The sequence below is a fragment of the Homalodisca vitripennis genome, chromosome 2 (genome assembly GCF_021130785.1).
Source record: "Homalodisca vitripennis isolate AUS2020 chromosome 2, UT_GWSS_2.1, whole genome shotgun sequence".
Lineage (NCBI taxonomy): Eukaryota > Metazoa > Arthropoda > Insecta > Hemiptera > Cicadellidae > Homalodisca > Homalodisca vitripennis.
In genome coordinates this window covers 123,514,334-123,520,333 of record NC_060208.1, presented here as the reverse complement: position 1 = coordinate 123,520,333, position 6,000 = coordinate 123,514,334, and positions in this window count along the sequence as shown.

Below are 6,000 nucleotides of genomic sequence, written 5' to 3'. Positions count from 1 at the left end.
TAATTATAACTAAGTGATATAACTAATTAGTACTCATTAAATTTGGCATGTTAAACTTAAAAATATAAGCAATTTAGAAGTATTTTACATGTATAGGACTACGTTGTAATTTGATAGCTAATTTGTAACTTCTTTGTTTAAGGTTTGTTATTGACTATGGAAGGTTTTAAAGAATAACCGATTTTCGGACATTTGCCATCATTATATGGTACCAAATGTATAACACTACGTTTCGAGGATTGTAATCTACGTTCTTCATCAAGTGTAAGAAATTTAAAGCATAAACAGTTCTTAAAACCTACAACGTGCTCCAATAGACTGCTGTAAAAACTTTTATTAGTATACATTTTCTAACGTAAAACAATGGCAAATGTCCTAAATCCTATTAGACTTTCAATTTATAACGTTACAGTAACTTGTAACTGATACATCTCGTCGCTGGATTTTTTAAATTTGGAACCTATATCTTTTTAGGACATGTGATTGTGTTTATTAATATTACACAAAATCATCTATGAGAAATCTGGAACAGTTTTGTTTCAGAAAAATCTACAAAATTGTTTTTAAAAACGTTACAAACTTTGAATCATATTTTTTAACCGTGATGTGAAGGAGAGAGGTGATATGAAAAGTAATTTCATTTTAGTCCTAAACTTCTGTAATAGGTTTTTTTACCATGGAAAATATAGAAACTAATAGAGTTAAATTTATTATTCCTGTACCTTCTACGTTACCGACGAATACTGGTTTGAAACTCAACATTTAGCGATACCAATACAACATAGTTTGACTTAGTCTATTTGAATGTTTTATATACTGAAGTGCAGTAATGATTAGAATTTTAGATGAGTGTTATTAAACGCACGTTTTATCATCGTGGATATATATGTTACTGCTTAAATATTTATCAGCAGTGGAAAATATAACCAAAGAAAATTCACACGCTGATAATCAGCCCCCAAAAATAATAAATTAATCTTGGAACATTATACTAAAATTTGTTTCCCGGCTACCACTATGAACCTTACTTCAGATAATAAAGCATGAAATCCATACCCTAAACACAAAATGTTATAAGTATGTCGATTAGAGAATACTGAATTTTTAATTTGTCATCTAGCATTTTGTAAAAATCATACCTATGAAAGGAATTAAATTAACCGTAATGTTGTGTGTTACAAAAACTACCGTTTATTTAAATAAATGATAACTAAGTAATAAGAGCAGTATTTAAATTGCTTATCTTAAATTGAATATAATACTAACAATATATATTTTTGTTATTATTTATGTCGAGTTTGATGTGGATTACAAATTTACGCTTAATGTGTAAACATGAGTATAATATTTCTATGTAGTTCCAGTCTTGCGGATAACATTATAAAGGGATGCTCTCACCTAGAGAATCGTTGAACTCCGCATCCAACCCTCGGACAAGGGAAGTCTCCACCTGGGACGTCCCACCGTACTGCTTCATCAGGTTAGAGTCGTCACTCAACGTCACTTTGAACCGCTCCATCTTGTAGGTCATCACTGTATCCTTCTTCTCCACTGGGCCCGCCGTGGTGATAGGTTATCACTCGCGCACTCACAAGAAACACAGAACAGACACAAGCTGTCACACCGCACTGTCGCACGACCGACGCAGTACTGACTCGACACTCGCAGTCGCGGCTGATAGCAGTTGACGGAACAGCTGACGTCGCGCATGCGTACACTGCACCATCCCTCCCGTGCTCGTCAGGTTACCAATCTGCTCGACAAACAAGTCAACAGCCTGTGATAAACAGTATCTCCGTCAATCATTCCGAGAACACTATGTTAGCGGTTTACATCAGAGACAGTGTTTACGGAAATGTTTGATTTGTTTTTGAACTTTTCGGAGAAGTAATTTTTGCAAAATGTAATACTTAGTAAAGATAACTGGATGATTAAAGGAATAAAAACATTAAAATAATTTATTGTTTTTATTTTTCAGTTGTGCTTAATACATTGTTTTTTTTCTGGAACGATTTTTCAGGATGAATAAAGCTGAAAATTTGCAATCGCCTCATGTCGACGCCCCATAGCACAGTCACCATGAGAGAATGTGGTAGACACTATCTCAGCCATACCATCTTCGTAAAAGGGCAGGCTATTTTTTAGTCTCTTACAGTAAAAGTGGGAGATGACGGTATTCTCACTTAAACTTCAAAAGCGCTTCAATTAAAATAAATACCGGTATTTAAATCAGACAAGTTGTAGAACAAATAAAAACTAAAACTAAACTAACAATATTTATTCAAACTAAACCTATGCTGTTAAAACTAAAACTAAAAAAATATATAAAATTTACACATTAAGTTGAGTTAGAAGTTGAAAGTTGTACATGCTTTTTCTCATTAGGTTTGAGATAAATGACTCCCTATAGCCTTCCTGAAGTTGTTACTGCCATGCTCTTATCAGCTAATTTCGGATTGTTAACCAAAACTCGAAAACTGAAAAGCTCTCTTTTTGAACATTGGAGTGAAATCATGAGCTGGTATTGTTTATGGAAACGTTAAGGATCATTTACGTCCGTATCAGCTTGATTTCTCATCCAAATATGGAGTGTAGTGTCGTCAGCAAAGTTGACAGCTCTCCTACATTGTATTGGTAAGTCATTTACGTAGCATTTAGCAGTAAACCTAACATTGATTCTTGTGGCATCTTTTGATGATTGATGTTTCAACAAGAATAGTGTCGTCAGCAAAGTTGACAGCTCTCCTACATTGTATTGGTAAGTCATTTACGTAGCATTTAGCAGTAAACCTAACATTGATTCTTGTGGCATCTTTTGATGATTGATGTTTCAACAAGAATAGTGTCGTCAGCAAAGTTGACAGCTCTCCTACACTGTATTGGTAAGTCATTTACGTAGCATTTAGCAGTGAACCTAACATTGATTCTTGTGGCATCTTTTGATGATTGATGTTTCAACAAGAATAGTGTCGTCAGCAAAGTTGACAGCTCTCCTACATTGTATTGGTAAGTCATTTACGTAGCATTTAGCAGTAAACCTAACATTGATTCTTGTGGCATCTTTTGATGATTGATGTTTCAACAAGAATAGTGTCGTCAGCAAAGTTGACAGCTCTCCTACACTGTATTGGTAAGTCATTTACGTAGCATTTAGCAGTAAACCTAACATTGATTCTTGTGGCATCTTTTGATGATTGATGTTTCAACAAGAATAGTGTCTGGCAGAAAAGAAATTAATAGAAACAACCTGATGTTTCGTATTTGTTAGATATGACCAGGAAACTTTTAATAGATCATCTTAAACCATAATACTCAATTGCTTTTAAAAGAAAAGAATGTTCACCACAGTCGAAGTCTTTAGAGAGATCACACTACCTACACAGAAGCTATAAGATCCTCCCATCCAAAAACTTTAGTTTACATTCAACCTGTGTCTGGATAGCGGACATAGCCAATGAGTTTTGGATTAATACAGAGTTTGTTTTTTTTTTCTTAAGATGACTAAAAACGTTATTAGCCGATTTAATATTCTAAAACGAATTTTTATCAAATATCTTGGATATAATAGGAAACAGTGAGGTGAGTCGGTAATTAGTAATGATCGTTTTTCTCATTGTATGGAAATATTTTACAACGGCAAGCCTGATTTTACCATATGAATGAATATATAATTTATTAAATTAAATATTAGTTAAATACTTTATTTGTATAAGTCTTTATTCTAATCACAGATTTAACCATATCATCAAATTTCTACATTTTAATTTCCTTTAGAGGACACACTTCTGTATTATGTTTTTAAACATTTTAATTTTAAATAAACACGATTACTGCATTTTATTACAAGTATATTACACAGTAACAGACGTATTTCTTTTTTACTTCAAATTGTAAACAGTTTTAAAAAGTTATAGAACGTGTTAAATAATGTTACATAATATCCCGTTTGAACAAGCCCGTTACTTATGTGTTTGACACTGTTACAACACACGATGAAACTAAAAAACTTCATTTTTTAGGTTATTTTCAGTAGTCTGGCTTCAAACCATAAATTATTTACATATAAATACATGTTGCTTCTAATATTTAATGAACTTTTAATTGAGAACAGTACTTCTAACTTCTAATATAACAGTAAAATTGAGTTAAACATGATCCTAAAGCATAAATGGTTTGTTTTGTGTACAACAACATTGTGTTTGAGGATAAGAAACGTAATTTCCACAATGAAATGGGCGCCTTCGCTGTAGTCTATGCAATATTGTTACTGTAATGCAGTGTGGAGTTTTTCTTTGAAGGCGTTCTTTGTCACAAATCAGATTATTCTTTTTATCAACTGATAATCTTGAGTTTTTCTGTTATTCTGTTTAAACTTGATATTGTATCTGTTCCTATTAGTTAATAAAAGTTACATGTACCAATAATAGCTTTAACCATTAAAGAGCAACCAATGTTTTGTTGGTTATTAAATAATTCTTTCTTATTCTAAAACAAAATAAAACCTCCTTTGTTACGCTAAATATATAATTCTTACAACCAGCATATAGGTACATTTTTCATTGTGTTGTGCTGCTGTTTAAACCTATAATTCTTTTGGTTTCCACCAAATTTGACATGTTGTCATATGTTAATTGTTTTTCAAACTAACGCTTTTTACTTTTACGCTAAGTTTTAAATACAAAAAAACAAACATGAAAGGATATCAGGATTTCGAACTTTTCTTATCGTTATGAGGATTTACAAAACACTTGTACTTTTGATAATCTTATGTATTAAGTTTTCAACGGATGAAAAAGGGGATACTTTCCAATCCCCAAAAATTGTTCTATTCTTTTAACACATAACGATGGCAAATGTCCGAAATCCTGTAATCCATCCCAATAAGTATAAATGACATGTTAGAAAAATTAAATATTTGTAATATAAGTGTTTTATATTAAGGATACACTAAATATTAATACTTATGGTTATTTTGAGTAGTGCTGAAAACAAATTATCGGTCTATAGAGAAAATGTTTTTAAAAAAGTCGTACGTTTACAGAAATACGTTTAAAACGAGTTGACATAGAACTTGCTACTTCAAAATATTTAAATACCAAGATTTTAATTCTTTTTCAAAGCCTTACGTTTGAATTATCTTTTTAATTTCCCACTCTAAATGTTGATGAAATCCACCCACCTGCCTGTCTGAAAGTTAATTCTGAACGTTTTATCTTTATAAAACCTAATTGCACCGTCTCTCAATTTGAAAACTTGTTTAACAAAGTTGGTTCCCCCAAAAAAGATGGTCTTTTCATAATTAATTTTTGAAAGTAAAACAAGATTCCAGATAAGCAAGATTGGTTATCTCGATAATGAACATATTCACACCACACAAACCACTCCTAACAAGAGGCTCCAGTTAACCCATGAGTATCAATGGCATAAAAAGGTAGTCCTTTTATACAAGTATTTATGTTTCCCTCCGGAGTCCCGCCATCACCTTTGAATAGTATGCCATAGATGTTAGTCAGTGCCTTTAGCTACGTTTATAAATACATTTCTCCTCACTACCTCTTGTACCACATTGTGACTACTTCACTCTACTTCGGATTCGAACAACTACTCATTTCTACGGTCCAGCATCTGATGAAATTACACCTACCTTCATGCCTACAGCACTATTGAATTTTATCCAAACGCCTAATTCTTTCAGGGATGCAGTTAACGTAATTCTGACTCGGGATTCAAAGGGAAGCAGCTGGGGCACATGGAGATTAACCCTTAATTCAAAAACGTCCGAAAAACTATCTAGACCTCTAGCCTACTACATATCTTGTTGGTATTTAGTAAATAGTTTTTCTTTATTCTCACGAGGAAGAATACTCTGCCCAAACCTAAGAAATCCCTCTCCAATAGAGCATTCCATTAAGACCAAGCAATTCCTCACAAGTATAGGTATATCACCGAAGTCCAAGAAATTCCTTATACCTAAGGGCATTCCAACCAAGCCCAAGCAAT